We start from the raw sequence: 15,230 nt of genomic DNA on the forward strand, positions 1-15,230 counted from the left end.
ATAAGTAACAGAGCCGGTGACATTTAACTAGATTCTCAGTAACTTTAACAAATGCTGTAGGAACAGATTTTAATAGGTCCCTCTTGGATGATAGGCTACTGAAAGGCCACTATATCCACCTCATTTAACAAAAAACAGGGTATAATACTGACGAAGAAAATGATTCCATTTTCGCACCATCATTTCATTATAAAATGGCAGACAGCCTTAAATGCGTCATTTATCATTCCGGATTGATAATAACGATGTTGGGAGAAGCAGGGCTCCTCTTATGGATGGGCTGACTGTTTGTCCTAATATCATTTCAGCTCTTCAATTCTTGAATCAGGGACAAACACCTGGCAAGTAAAGATCTGCAACGGTCGACTGTGACTCGTTTTACAACGACTCGCTGACGTCTACACAGGACCATATCTGGTGGAGACACGAAGGAGCGTACTTCAAAAGCACCATCCATTTCTCACTGTCATACAGTTATAATATTTAATTGACATTTTTAAGAAAAGTTGATTAATAGTTTTAGTCTGACCAAAACTGGCCTTCTGAAACACGTTAGTCCAACTTGAATTGTACGGTATGCCTTCTTTTCAAAGGTCAGTTTGCTGGCGCATCTGTATGCTTCAACTGAGCAGCACTGGTGCAGGTGTTCTGTACACGTTCCACAGGTGCACGCTACAGTATTTACCCTGGTAGACAAACAGCGCACGGTCAAGGAGGCATCATCATGGCAGGTGCTGGGGTTCAAAAATGCTACTCCGGGTAGCCAAGGAGACAAACTTGTGTTATCAGTTGCAGCTTCAGGAGTTAAAATGTCCTAAAATACATGGATGACCAGCTTGGAATTTTCGACCAGAGGGACACTGCCTGCCAACTTGTTGCATGTAAAAAGGCGATTGGTAAAAAAAGTCTTGCCATACCTTCCATCAGATGGACACACTTCCATCAATATATTGATATATACTGAGACAATGACAGTTGTCCAATCAAATAGTCAAATCCAACTGTTACTATAGTTTGATCGCAACTGTGCATGCAAACCCATCGCGTGCAGCTTTCTGCACTTGAATTACAGCTGAGAAACACACGGTGCTTCGCCTCCTCTATCAAGTTCCACATCGACAGACCCTCTCTCTATGTGTTCCTCATCTCCCCCACTTTTACTCTCTCAGGTTGATCTGACCTTCATCCAGCTGCTGCCAGGCCACTGACACCTTGTGCATCTGTCACCCACCAGTCCTGGCTGACACTCCCAACCACTACTTCATTATTAATCATCCACTGTGCATGCGCGCAAAAAAAAAAAGAGAAAAAAAAGTAGAAGTTCTCAATGGCAACTACTATATTAACATAAACCAGCTGGATGTCATATTAGGTGCAAAGCAGAGGTGATAATTAAAAATGATCTTGGCTGGAGTAAATTGGTCAGTTTGAGGATTAACTGTGAAATGACTCACATGGATGAAAATGAATTGCACCCTCTGGTGCTTCAGCTAGGATTAAATGGCACTCAGCACAGTGCAACTCAAGAACAAAAAGTGCTGGCAAAAATGCATTACAGGTGGAATAAAAGGCTACGCGCAATTTCCATTATTCATTACACACTGTAAGTCCATTTCTAACGCAAATCTCTCTGAGAAAGATATCAGGAAGCTGCCAAATCCTGCGCAGGCACTCTCATTTCGCACAGAAAATGAAACGTCAACTCATCCTCAATACGTTTAAGTCTGAGATCATTTTTTCATCATAAAGCGGGGGTGCTGGACAAAACATCACCGACACATTACACTGATTGAAGCAGGCACGACCAACTTCCCTCTGAAGTATTTAAATGGATATCGTTTTGATCGCAATCCGTGCCAGACTCAATTACCAAAGCAAAAAATAAATTAGCCCGCGTGTCTCTTTTCTCCTGCCAATACCAACGTTGAGAAGACGGCATCTGACGAAGATTTCTCTGGAAGGGAATCAAAGTGACCCGCTCACTCTCATCGTGGCTTGTAAGTGTTCAGATACCTTTGGTGTGAGAGAGATAAATATTCCGCTGGGTGTGAAACCTTTGCCAGGGGTCTGAGTAGGTGGGCTGGTTGACATGCCTCCAGTGAGCAGGTAGCATCAAAAGCCTGAGATACTACATGTCGGTGTCAGCCTGTCAGTTCCGCTGCCATGGGAGTGGGTGAGGGAGGGAGGGAGACAGTCTGTATTGTGTATCCATCACTGGCGTTCAGTCCTCGACCATGCTAACTCAAGGCTGCTGACAGGCAACACTGCTGCTCCCAATATTACCCCCCCCCCCCCCCCCCCAACAGCAGAGATTTTTTTTTTCCCCTCTTGGATAACTTTTTGAAATTGCTGCCCACTTCTCTTGCAACTCATATCACACTGACCTTCTCTCTTTCTGCCTTGAAAAAAAAATGCTAAAATGTCTCAAATGTGCAGAGCATCCTGCCCACAAGCTCTCAACAGAGCAATTAAGGCAGCTCCCTCCCAATGTCAAACGTTTACGAGAGCATGTTTACAATATTTATCATATTCCTCTTACTCATTCACTGAGCTCGGCGTAGTGAAGGGAAGATTAACAATGGTTAAAGGCAGAAGAAAAGTGTGTGGGCAGCAGCGAGAAAACCAGCATGAGTTGGCAGCGGTGCAAAGATGAAAGTAAGCCACGAAAAGGATGAGTGCTCTGTGTGGTCCGCGTGGACACGGGATGAAGGATAGTGTGGGCTGGGAGGCTGTCAAAGTTGTTTTAGAGTTAAAAAAGTACAACCTGCTGAGCTGAACTTGACCATAATGTTTGGTCTGCAGTGCTTGGTTTGGAAGCCTGCTGACAGAACAGGTTAAACCCTGGATTGCGGTGAAGTTGAAGCTTAGGGTGAGTGTTGCAAAGCCAAGCTGCTACCCCCCCACCCCCACCCCCCACCCCCCGGGGCACAATCTCATAGCCTGCTGCTGGGGGAGTAAGAATGAGAATTAGCATGATCACACCTCATAGGCCCATTACATATTGGGTGTATCTCTTAGCAAACACCACATGGGAGAGGAGCAAAAGTGCTGAGTGGAAAGGGGTGGCTAAGGTTTTGGTGTGTTAAGTACAAACGACGGCAACATCGGACCAAGAGGGCAAGATAAAGAGAGGAGAGCTGGTAAAGAGGGAGTTAAGGACAAGGCCAGGACGTCCAAGGGCAAGGGTGGCAGCGATAAAACCCAGGGGAGATAAGATCTGAAATGCACCTCCGCATGACGTCCCTTCATCATAGGATAATCCTCAGACATGAAAAGACGAGCCTATCTCCAATCAGAAGGAAATCTCTATTCCCCCGGATCCTTTCGCTGTCTAATGCCAAGACGACACGCCCTTCACGCATCTGCCCATATTCAACTGAAGCCTATGTGTACTTTAGATAAGGTACACCAGGTATTGCATATGGGGTTTTTCTCATGTGCACAACACCTATTTTATGATGGGAAGTTTAAAATTCCAATCCTAGAAGTTAGCAAAGGTTAGTCAGAGAGCGTCTATCAGTCAAGCCTCCACATGAAAGTAAGAGTGAAATGACAATGATTTGGGTCACATCCTGTTGTTTTTAATTCTGAGAAGATGAACTTGTAGTTTTACTGAGCTCCTTCCAATGCATATATGCACCACTCGTGTATTAGTTTGATTAGTGCTGTTTTTCCTGTTTGTAGGCTGCAGACAGGAGTCGTGGGATTGCTCGTGGCTTACACGGATTATGGGTTGTTGTTTTTTTATTTAATTTTCAAAATGAAAAAAAAAACCAAACCCGGCAGAAGTCAGTAATCCAAAACAAAAGGAACTGGGGAAGAGTTCAAATTTGTCCGACCTTAAAAATACTGCAACAGGGCATATTTACGGGAGACAACACTGTTTAAACCGAGGGGTTGTCAACTACCAACTACTGCCAAACTATTCATACTTGTTGCAGGCCAGGGCCAGTACAAAGAAATAAGTTCCAAAATTATTTGATGAATCCAAGGTGGTCCTCCCCTTAGCCAAAGCTTGGAATAAGATGCCACCCCCCCCCCCCTTTACAACACTTTAGGTTATTGATGCTGTAGACAGTCTATTATTTAGTTGAACTACCCTGATATTGCTGATTCACATAGTTCAGAGTACACAAAATACACAAAACCCGTCTGTTCTCAACCAGTAGTTTCTGATTCTTGTAAAGTATGAAAAACACTAAAAAAAAAAAAACTCCTGCATCACTGAATCACATGTCAACCCTCTGGGCTTATCTATTCTCTGCTAGTCTAATAACCGATTTGAAATATATAAATGAAATCCAACAACACCACTTACACAGACAGAAGCCCTGGAGTTAAAGAAGTAAGTACAATTAAAAAAAAAAAAAGACGGGTTCTTAGATTTTATCCGTGTGCCAACTGTCACTGTTAGCTTGCCAAACAGAGCATTTCACATTGATAGGGTGGCTCTTTATAGAAATAAATTTAAATCATTTTACCCTTTTATACAGTTGGAAAAGAATAAGCCATTATTGTCATTGTAGAAAATGATGACAGATAACCTGGGACAACCACGTGCCACCCTAACATCTCCTTTTCATCCTATTATTTATTAATATTCTACTTTACGCAGAAATGTGAAATTTAAAAAAAATCCCTGCCAAAAAAAAAGTGAGCTGCAACTTGGAACCCTCTCGCGACCCACTAGAGGGCGCTCATGGCCCACGACCCACCGTTTGAGAAACCCTTGCTCAAACTATCCGAAAAAACTGCTCCAAATCATCCAGAAGCTGAGCGGCAGTCAATAACTCCCTACCTCTGTTTTCTATTGGTCAGAGCCTATTTTACTGAATCCCAAAATAGGCTTCAAGGACCACAAACTTTCATTTCCAGAACCAGTGGCCTTTTACCAGAAAAAAGGGCTCATGGAAATGCCTCCTTTGTTTATTTTCTCGGTTTCTCTTGTATAACAGGGTATGAGCTTGCACTCATCTGTTGGGATTGTTTTACAGCAGCATGACCCGAATGAGAACTGTCTCCTATTGGCTCGTACCAAAAACAGCATCTATGATGAAGAAGCGTGGTACGCTTGTCTTTTTCACCCTTGCGGGCAGCAGGAGAAAACATTTATCACCACTCTCCTCGGCGCAGATAAGGTGTCTCTATTTATTCAGTGGAAGAGATAAACCCTGAATGAAGCATTGTGGGGCAAACAGGGAGAGATGGTGGAAAGAAGGCAAGGACAAGGGTGCAGCTTGGTTTTCAATTGTTTGTGGGTGTGTGTGTGTGTGTGTGTGCGCGTGTCCATGTGAGCAGATGGCATTTATTGGAAAACCATCACTGCTCCACGAGGAGACTGGAGGCTGACCCCCGGTGCTAACCCCCTTCCCACCACCAGCCACCAGCAGCAGCAGCAGCACAAGCCTTTCCTGCCTCCACATGCCGCCAACTAGCGTTAATCCACCCCACTGTGAGACTGCTTGTATAATATTTAAAAGGAAATAATCCCCAGGAGAGGGAGCATCCTGTACAGTAGGTCTGCGCTGAAGGGGCGGAAGATGGCAGGGGATGCTAATAAAAGGACTATTTAGAAAGACAACAAGGCTGAACAGTGGTCTGTTGAGGGCTGCGCCAGGGACTGAAAGATACAGACTGCGCAGGAGATTCAACAGGGACATGAATAGTGCTTCTTGTTCTCTTCAAGAGAGACAAGAAAGAGGAAGAAGGAAAAAAGGGGGGGAAACAAACAGGAGGCAATGCTCACTGCTGTCTGCTCAGCTGTTGATGCACAGCCTACTGTCCAGAGGTGAGGAGGAGGCACAGTCCACAAACCCATTTCTCACAGAAAATTGCTTGTGAATGAGGACAGGCGGCTCCTTGTGAGGTGACTGGGCAGATGCTGTGGCTGCAAAGCTCCTGACATGAAATGCATGGTTTGGAGAAAAGCATGACCACAGGGGCTTTCTTTCTCTTTTTCCCCTGCAACACACAGCTGTTGAGTTGAACAGCAGAACAAGTTTGCAACCAGACAAAAACACACAAAAAAACAAAGGGGAGGTGACATACATTTTAAGTTTAGTTTTAAATGGATTCCCATCTATAATGGAGTGATTGTGATGATAATGCCTCGGGTGCTCATAGTGTGATCTAACACTTCTGAACAGCAGGATCAGACAAATCTATCAAGAGCACCGGTGTTATTAGAGGGTTAACCGTGTCGGATAACGCTCCCATGCGTGATCGACGGGACGTGTAATAGGCTATCACAACTTGCTGCACATATTTGTCATATTTGAAATAACAAAAACATGGCTGAACGCCAAAACTCAACAAACACTCCCGGTCTACTTTGACGGGATACACAAGCTTTGCCCGGAACTCACCTTGGAGGAGGAAGAGAGGAGTTGCACAACAGCGAACAGTCCAGACGATTAAATCATTTAAAAAAAAATGAAGTCCGTAAACAAGTTCACATTTTACTTTCCTCGGATATTCTGTGAGAGGTTCAGCAAGGCACTATTCCGTTGAAAACACGCGTACTGCTTGACCGAAAAGCCAATTCCTGTTCAAAGGCGAAACAGGCAACTCCTCAACAAAGAGTCTCTGGTTAGAATACCGGGGACTTTCTCCACGCCCAGGTGCTGAGTCACATGGTAATTTCCAGGTGTGTGTGTGTGCGTGTGCGTGTGTGCGTGCGTCCGTGCGTGCGTGTGTCCTGGAGCCGACACACCTGTGGGATCCGCTCATGCGTTCGCCCTCGACGCGTTTTGGAAACCAGGAAATTGAGGAGATGAAGGAGGGAGGGAGAGAGGGATAGAGCGAGAGAGAGGGGGAGAGAGAGAGAGAGAGAGAGAGAGAGAGAGAGAGAGAGAGAGAGAGAGAGAAGCGCGCTCTGAAGGACGGTCGACGCGACCCGAGAATGATTCTCCTCCCCGCTGCTCACTCACTCATCTCCGGCTGAGGAGACAACAAGCGGCGGCGAGTAGTAGCAGGCGGAAAACTGGAGCAAGTTGTGTTGATTGCTGGCGACGCGCTGAAATGTTTCCGCGGGCGGTGGGAGCGGCGGGAGCGGCGCAGGCAGCAGGAGTCTATTTGGGGGCGGTTCCAGGTCACTCCGGGGGAAAATGTGAAATACGGCCAAGGGAATGTTCACAAGTGGTGGTTTTGGTTTCTCTTACCCTGCCACTTCATATAACTGAACAATTTTTTTTAAACGATTTCCATTAAACGTGTTTATTGACTTACTGGTGCAAGATCATTTGAAGTTGGAGGCAAAGCAAAATTATAAAATCAGACTTTTAACTAATCTTCTCAGATGGGAGTTCATGCTATTGGTTTTATTTGCTTTCTAAATTGAAATGTATAAAGTCAGATCAAAGTAAGTGAAGAGCAATTTTAGCAACAAAGGAACACCATCTTTTTTTTGGTGGGGGTTGCTCTTTTTTCACTGTTGATAAATCCAATTCATCAAACCAAAGCACAACTGTGCTCTTATATCAGAGCTGTCAGTGACATTGTGCCAATGTTTGGTGCACATATTTGTTGATCCTCCTAAGAGCCAGACAAGACGTTAGATACTCCTCTGTCCTCTGTGGTGCATTTAAGAGTTAAGACCCACAGAGGGCGGCTGATTGCTAGTTAGCTTAGCACAATGAATGGAAGTTGTTGAGGTAGTATTAGAAGTATTAGCATACCTCCATCGGAAATCCTGTCACACAATTTTCTCCAAAACAGTCTTTGTCTGACCTAGTTTAACTAGTTAGCATTTGTTATGAAGAACTACAAAATGTTGTTAATTTAGAGTAAGACACTTTGCCAGAACTACTTTCCCGATTGGTTGTAGTGATTTGGCGCAGCACCTCAATCAAAACAGAAGAGGAACAAACAGTTTTAGAAGCTGAGCGGAAGGACAGAGGTATGCTAGCCTGCCTATCCGCTTCCATTCATTGTGCTAAGCTAACCGGCAGTCTGCAAGTCCATGTGGGTCTCATCTCCCTGATGCACACACAGAGGAGAGACGGGGATCCACCTTCTTGTCCGGCTCTGGAGAGGATGGACAATAAGAGCATTTCTCAAAAAGTTGTCAGAAAAATCTATAAGCAATCCTGGACACACACACACACACACTTGTATCTTCTGTTGTGTTCTCGCCTAAAATAAACAACTTTATATATCTATGTAAATAGAAGGAATATCAGCATTTGTATGTAAATGTCAGATGTAAACTCCTCTCACAGGTCTTCACCACTTCAGATGTAACTCTGACAGCGTGACCTTTGTGTTCTCCGTGATAGCTCAAACATCTGAGGAATGTCATTTGAAAAAGGTCTGCAACATGTTCTTAACTATCCGGCCGCACACCTACTCAGACTCTGATGCTCAGAGTGATGCACAGTCATCACGCTGAAATGTTTTCTCCATAAAATAACCGTCAGAATGAGTTGTTTTCCTGTGGATAGACAGAAAAGTCTGAGATTATTGACAGGGAGCAGGATGTTGTGTCGGTAAAGTACAGTCAAGTTTTCAAATGTTTTATTATTCAATCGCGACGACTGACGGCAGGGACCTTGGCAACTGATGTTTTTAAAACGTTTGAATGGAAAAACTACCTGCACACTTGACAACTCCTGAAAGTCATGATGACTTTGCTTCCCTTTGTAATATTGGTGGTCTGACACACTGTAATTAACTTATTATGACATGTATAATTTCTATTGACTTTGAAAGTTTTTGTTCCATTGTTTGTGCCGTTGTGATGAGGAATTTTAAGTAAAACATAGATTTTCCTGTCTGATTGTTCTCCTCTACCTTTGTTTTTCAGGTTACATTATAATCTGCATAAAAAGCCTGCCTACGGGTGATAATTGGAAATCAGCTGTCAAAACACATTTTACATGCAACATATCTGTTATATTTTTGATGACTGCAATGTATTTATGTTAATTGCACTGGCGTTGTCAAAATACAAACCCCCCCTCAAAAAAAAAAGATAAAACACGAATAAATAATTATCACCCGAACACAGATTACTGTTGAAAGGGAATTTGGGGACATTGCTAGATTTAAAAATGTTTTCAAAACCACTCAATCGTCATTTATTTATATTTCAATGAGCCCCGTTTGATGAGCCGTATTAGTAGTCATTGTTGAAAATGATTGGTTTGGTTGCTGAATCATTAAAAACAAGAAACATCCATTTGCAATCTAGAAAAGTCTTTCAGTGCTCTGTAAATATGTTTAAACCTTTTCATCAGCTGCAGGGTCTTTTTTGATAAGAAAGTCTCATATTCTCCACAGATTCAAGCAGCAAGTGGCTACAAGTTATCTGTAACCTTAGATGTGGGCTATATTGATGCTTGATTGCTGCTATCATCACCCACGGGGTTATACAAGAAGCTTCTATTTGCCTGAGAACCCACTAAACTTACTAATTTGGTGGCTCTTTGTCGTGACTTGTCGTGTGATAGGGTGTCTGTTATATGAGTGATGTATGGGCATGTAAAAGAGGCTTCCTGTTTTGGGAGATGTGCTGCCTTTGCCCACGAGCCCCTCCCAGAGAAGATGGCGTGGGTGTGAGTCAGTCCCTAACTGCTGACACAGGCACAGAGCTGGGACAGACTCACAAAGCAAGATGGGGAGATGGCCTTCACAGGTCCTCACATTGACTGATGAGATCAAGGAGAAACTAGGCCAAGCCAGACAAGTGTCAGGCAATCAGACACCCGGAGATAGAGTGAGAGAGACAAACACTCCCCCCGATCACAAATAGAGCTCAGAGAGTAGAAAGTGGCAGAGTAGAGTGGGGTTGTTTTGGGTTTGAGTTCAATATGTCTAAACCTGTTTGTCTAAAGAGTAATGAGGCTGCTGAGACTTGGACATGCTAGCCTGGGGGATGACGGTAGCCAGGAGAGGCCAAATGAAAGCTCTAAATTCACTAAAGTGGGATAGAAGTTCACTTTGTTCTACTAGATAGCCTGACTGTGATGACATTATGATCAATGCACCTGAACCTTCTTGCAATCTGCAATGTGCTGTTTGAATAGTGATGATCTGTTATCATGCCGGTGCCACGCAGTACCATTAGTCATAAGGTGTCCCTCAGCAAGTTCAGGCTTTTAAGTCTGGCTATCAACACATTATACAACCTAATTTATGATACAGCATTTCAGGTGTCCTTAATGATATAGTGTGAACCACATTCAAGGTTCAACGTTGAGTCTGCATGCCATGTGGATAGACTGCCCTCTGTTGGTGGCAGCATGCACAGTTTCAGGAAGTAACAGGTAATTTTACACTTTGTGCAGCATGTGAATAAAGTTTTTAAAAAAAATACAAATCTTAAAGACAAAGTATCCAAAACCACAAGATCCTAAATAGCTTCTCTGGAGATATAACACTGAACTAATGGTGCTCTTGCTACAGTTACCGCCTCATCAAGTATGGTCCTCACACACAGTTTTTTTCTTACACACAATGGGACTTTTTTTTTAGACATCAATTCAGTCATACAGAGAGTGAAGCTGGATGGCTACGTGTAAAACCTGGTTCTTGACATATAATGTGTACCTCTTGTAACTGTCAATCACAGATGTCAGGGTGGAGGAGTTATAAATAGCCATCAGGCTTTGCTTTCTATCAGTAAGACGAGATTGAGGGCTAGACAACCCTACAGTGTTAGAGCAAGTTTGCACACAACAATCTATGAATGAATTGTCGTCGTACATTTGGGGGGAAACCCATGCTGCTTTCTAATTTCCACAAATTCCACTTTCCAATGTGCAATATATATCCAAAGTGCACTACTTGTGGTTCCACAGTGATATACGCCGTGTGTATCAGCTGAGTGTGCAGCGTGCACACACTCTCACATAGATGGCTCATCAACTCTGCCCTTGTTGACAAGGTGCAGAGAAGAGTACAGACACGAGAGACCATAAATGGCAGCAAAACACAAACAGCTACATTTCATTCGTCAGTTTCACTTCAAACTCAGTGTGTGTCTCTGGATATTTTCTGTCATTTGCTGGTATGTTTTTCTTTTCCTTGATGTACAAAATAAATGGTATCTAACCGAAACTGAGATCTAACAATACACAACACACAAAGAACCTTGTGCTGGCTGAACTGCTGCACCTGTAACACATTCATGCCACATGTGGTTGAAATCCTTTTTATTGTACTGTTCAAATACTGTGAAATGCACATCCCGACACGAGTTAAATGGAAAGCATAGTCATCTGTTAAACTGACTATAAGCATATATCTTTATGTAAAAGGGCATTGTTAAAAAAGAAAAAATTGTTAACAACAGCGTCACAAATTAAAGATAAACTAGGGTTACATTATGGGGGTGATATTTTGGTCATTTGTCACAGATAGAACTGTGTCATGCAGACTTAATCCCTCACTAAAACATACGACTTTCACAGATGAGGTTGTGTTAATCATATGCCATTTGGTGAATAACATGCACCAATTGGTCTTGGCACTGATACAAAACACATTACAGCGCAAATCATTGCATATGTATATGTATTTAGCACAGATGGTAAAAAAAAATGGTCAATGTCAAAGCCATGTCAGACTGAAGCTTTAATCTTTTAACCTGGAAATCCTCGTACTAATTAGCAATTTATTCCAATCCTGACCCCTGAATATCCATGCACACTTGTACTTTTGGTTATGTAACTGGCTGAACCGCTGGCTGAAGGTTTCCAGACAGTGTAACGCTGAATCTAAAGATGCATCGTTGACAGATGGAGTCGTTCGCAGACACAGGAAACTGTCATGCTGGTGAATAATAAAGGTGTGAAGAAAGAATCAACAGGGCAACTGTGGAGCGTTACTTTTAAAGCACAAGTAGCGTTAATTTGAATGGCTCCCTGACCTAGCTAAGTGTGCCTCCAGCTGTCAATACAAGTTTTAAGAAATTACAACAGTGGTAGGAGATGTGGGAGCGACCTAGCTATGGCTACTGTATAAAGAGCTCACATCCTCTTCAAAAGTGCGTGTGACAGGGAGACATCAGGTTTGGCATAAAACGGACAGACAGGCTTATGTTACCATCCTGACTCAGTCTGAGAATAACCACAAACTGGGAATAGCAGCGTGGCAGCAGTGTGTGGGTTGGTGAGAACAGCCTGCAAGCATGTGTGTGAGTGTGTGTGTGTGTGTGTGTGTGTGTCTGCATGTGTGTGTCAGAAAGTGAGAAAGGCACAATATTTTAACTAGAATAAGGATATTTAAAGATATTGGTTAAATGTACATTCAGCTTGTGGTATTGCGAAATTAAACCATCACTTCTGACCTTGAAGTTTAGGGACAAACTAAAAGGCACCCATGAGGAACATTGGTTCTCTTATCTGATGTCGCCTTGAGGTAGCTGAGCTGCCACTTTACTGAAGAAAGATGTTATTGGCTTCTTCTCTCTGCTCATATCTCAATGCAATCACAGCTTGCCCAGCTCTTCTCGTATTGGCCAGGTGGCCCTACTCTAAGAGAGACAGAGAGACTCTCGATACCAATAAATGACCTTAACCAGGCTGATATGATGTAGCCCAGATTAAACACTGCCATGTGTACATCCAGCTGCACTCATTTTTTTTTTTTAGGTAAACATACACACACACACACACAAACACACACACACGCTTCCATGCACTAATGTTGGCGCCATATCAAATCCATTCCGTTTGATCAGTCGTTCAGAGAGGTTGCGTGTCCTTGACATGGTGTGTAGATGTGTGATTATATGGAGAAGCTTCAATATGTGGTCTAAGCTGGATCAGCCTTGCTGGCACAAATGCAGTCTGTGGACTTAACTGACAAGCTTCCATTTCCCCAAACCAAAACAATCTTACCTAGGAACTGCTCCGCACAGTTAGCCATCATGATCCAAGTATGACATTGATTTTCTTTTTTAAGCCCTGTGATTGATAGTTCAGGGGGAAAATGGCTCTCAGCATGTTAAAGACTATGGACGGCCCACTGAACCCCTTTTTGGATAGCATGGTATTATGTGGGCTGCTCAGCAGCCTGTGCTGAATAGCACAAACAGCTAAGCCATCTGTTACTCTCTATTTTCATCCTTCCTCCTACCAGCAGGGACAGCCACAGCCCTGAGGGACTTCAGCTGCTCAGAGTCCTTTTTGTTCAACAGGTCAGGTCTAAGCTTTGCAGGGTGGGACCACCAATCCAGAACTCATTTTATGGCAGGTGATTACAGAACGTGCTTGATTGGGCAGAGCAGGTGACGAAGGGTAAATAATAAAAATTAATCAGGTGCCACAGTGAATGAAAGGATATTATGACTGTCACAGTTGTTAAATGACCACAGTGCTACGAGCCCTCCGATGCTTTTTAAGCCAGGTTAGAAGGATCATATTGTGAATTGAACTCTGTTCTTATAATGTGTTTCTTGGGCTGAAAACAGAGAAATTTGGGCTTTCCAGGTGAGGATGAAACAGAGGCTGGCAGGATTCATTTGAGATTACTTGGTGTAATCCCCTTATCTGCGTACTTACCTGTCCCAGACAGTGATCCAAGCCTACCTCTGTGAGCCTCATTGGCCTGACATTCTGGCAGGAGCAAATCCCTGTCTAATGTGTCAGCCCAGGCAGCTTTAACACCTGGCACGCCAATGCTTATCTGCCGAGCGCCCAAAAGCACCTGCATTATCCCACTAAAGCTTCACAACAAGTGAAAAGGTCTCTAATATCCACACAGTGAAATTACTGTCTGTGTCATACCACAAATACACAGTTTGTGAAGTGCACATGATTACTAACAGCTTACAACTAGATCAGAATACGCAAACAGCATCAGACACCCCCATTTTACTCCTTTTGGCTTCCTCCAGAATGGATTATTACAAAATGGATTATTAAAAAGCAGAATTATACCTGTTCTTCTCCAAACTATAATGTTACGATGTCCATTAACATATGTATATATTCTCTGGATTAACACTGATGAAATGCTAAAAATACATTTGTTGGTCCAAAACAAGTTCAACCAAGCTGTAAGTCTGCATTATGGAAGCTTTTATGACTTTTTATGTACTTTTTTAATGATAAAATAATTGCGTGGGAAGGATTTGTTTGCTTTAATATTGCTGTATTTGTTATGTTTTACGATATGAAAATATAAGGTGGTAAAAAAGAAATATGGCAAACATAACAATTTAATATTTGGGAAAACAATTGAATCAACAGCAGTGCAGTTTAACTCTTTTAATCTTTGATGTGGTATTAAATATTCAAACTCATACAGTTCTAATTTCCCTCTAGTCCATTGCATACATTTTGTGGTATAGCAAATATGGATTATTTTTAAAGCAATAATCATGCAGATAAAGCATACTAAAAGATGGTATGACTGTTTCCTAAAGTTAATTTAGTTTTAAATGTTTTTATTTCATATTTTCGTGTATTATGTTTTTGTCCTCTAACAAACACGATATTGACAATAAAGTTGATTTGAATATCCGGGCCTATCATTTTCCGTCCAGTTCCGCAACCTCAGGTCAACGGTAGAGCATCATTCTATTTAGCTAGCCTACTGTACTTGATGAAAATTGTCCTCTAGGTTAATAATTTGGAGAAACAAAAGTTGGCCGTGGCACCTCTAATTATGCTCAAGATATTTCCCGAAAAGTTTGACTTCTTCAGCACACTTTCCGAAGCCAGAAGGGAGCAGGTGAGAGAAGTTCAAAGAGTTAAAAGTTTGAACGCGAACGTTAGCATAGCACAGTGTGGTTGTGTCACAGGCACGGGAGGCTAAATGCTAATTTAACATTTATTTATTTATTTAATTTGTTATTGTTGATTTTGTTTTTGGATTATTTTGTCTGTTTAATTATTTCGTAGAATTTGGGTTAATTTGACTGTGGCCCTTGTGACCCAAATTAATTGTAAACCTCTAACGCAACCAGCAAAGTACATTTGAAATTATATAAATGTAAGCCTAACTGTATTAATTTGTTTGGAATATTGAAATGTGTTTAATTTTGTAGTTAAGAGAAGGTGAAATATTTATAAGTAATTACAAATTGTCCAAATCAAATAAGCTGAATTTAAAGGCCCTCAAAGTAAAGTTGAACAGGTTTTATCCGTGGCAACAGTGACATCTAGTGGTTGGACAAGTTGGACACATTTTTTAATGATCTGGAGCAGAAATTTGAATTTTTCAGGGCTTTTATTTTTCTTTGAGGAAAGGCGTTGCATGAAAACGACAATATACAATAAAAA

At 42.3% G+C, this 15,230-nt stretch overlaps 2 protein-coding genes across 5 annotated transcripts in view; one reads left to right on the forward strand and one right to left on the reverse strand.

The window, feature by feature from the left end:
• The window catches only part of plxnb2b (plexin b2b), a 124,180-nt gene extending 117,165 nt beyond the window's left edge, over positions 1–7,015 (reverse strand). For both annotated transcript variants that reach the window (XM_086209472.1, XM_086209473.1), the window contains exon 1: positions 6,366–7,015. The gene's annotated coding sequence lies outside the window, so the exon portion shown is untranslated. The remainder of the gene's footprint in view (positions 1–6,365) is intronic.
• A 7,469-nt stretch (positions 7,016–14,484) lies between these two features.
• shisal1b (shisa like 1b) overlaps positions 14,485–15,230 on the forward strand; it is a 104,083-nt gene continuing 103,337 nt past the window's right edge. For all 3 annotated transcript variants that reach the window (XM_086209478.1, XM_086209474.1, XM_086209476.1), the window contains exon 1: positions 14,485–14,679. The gene's annotated coding sequence lies outside the window, so the exon portion shown is untranslated. The remainder of the gene's footprint in view (positions 14,680–15,230) is intronic.

The sequence above is a fragment of the Aulostomus chinensis genome, chromosome 7 (assembly GCF_037954235.1).
Source record: "Aulostomus chinensis isolate RoL2024-O1b breed Wild chromosome 7, RoL_Achi_v1.0, whole genome shotgun sequence".
NCBI lineage: Eukaryota > Metazoa > Chordata > Actinopteri > Syngnathiformes > Aulostomidae > Aulostomus > Aulostomus chinensis.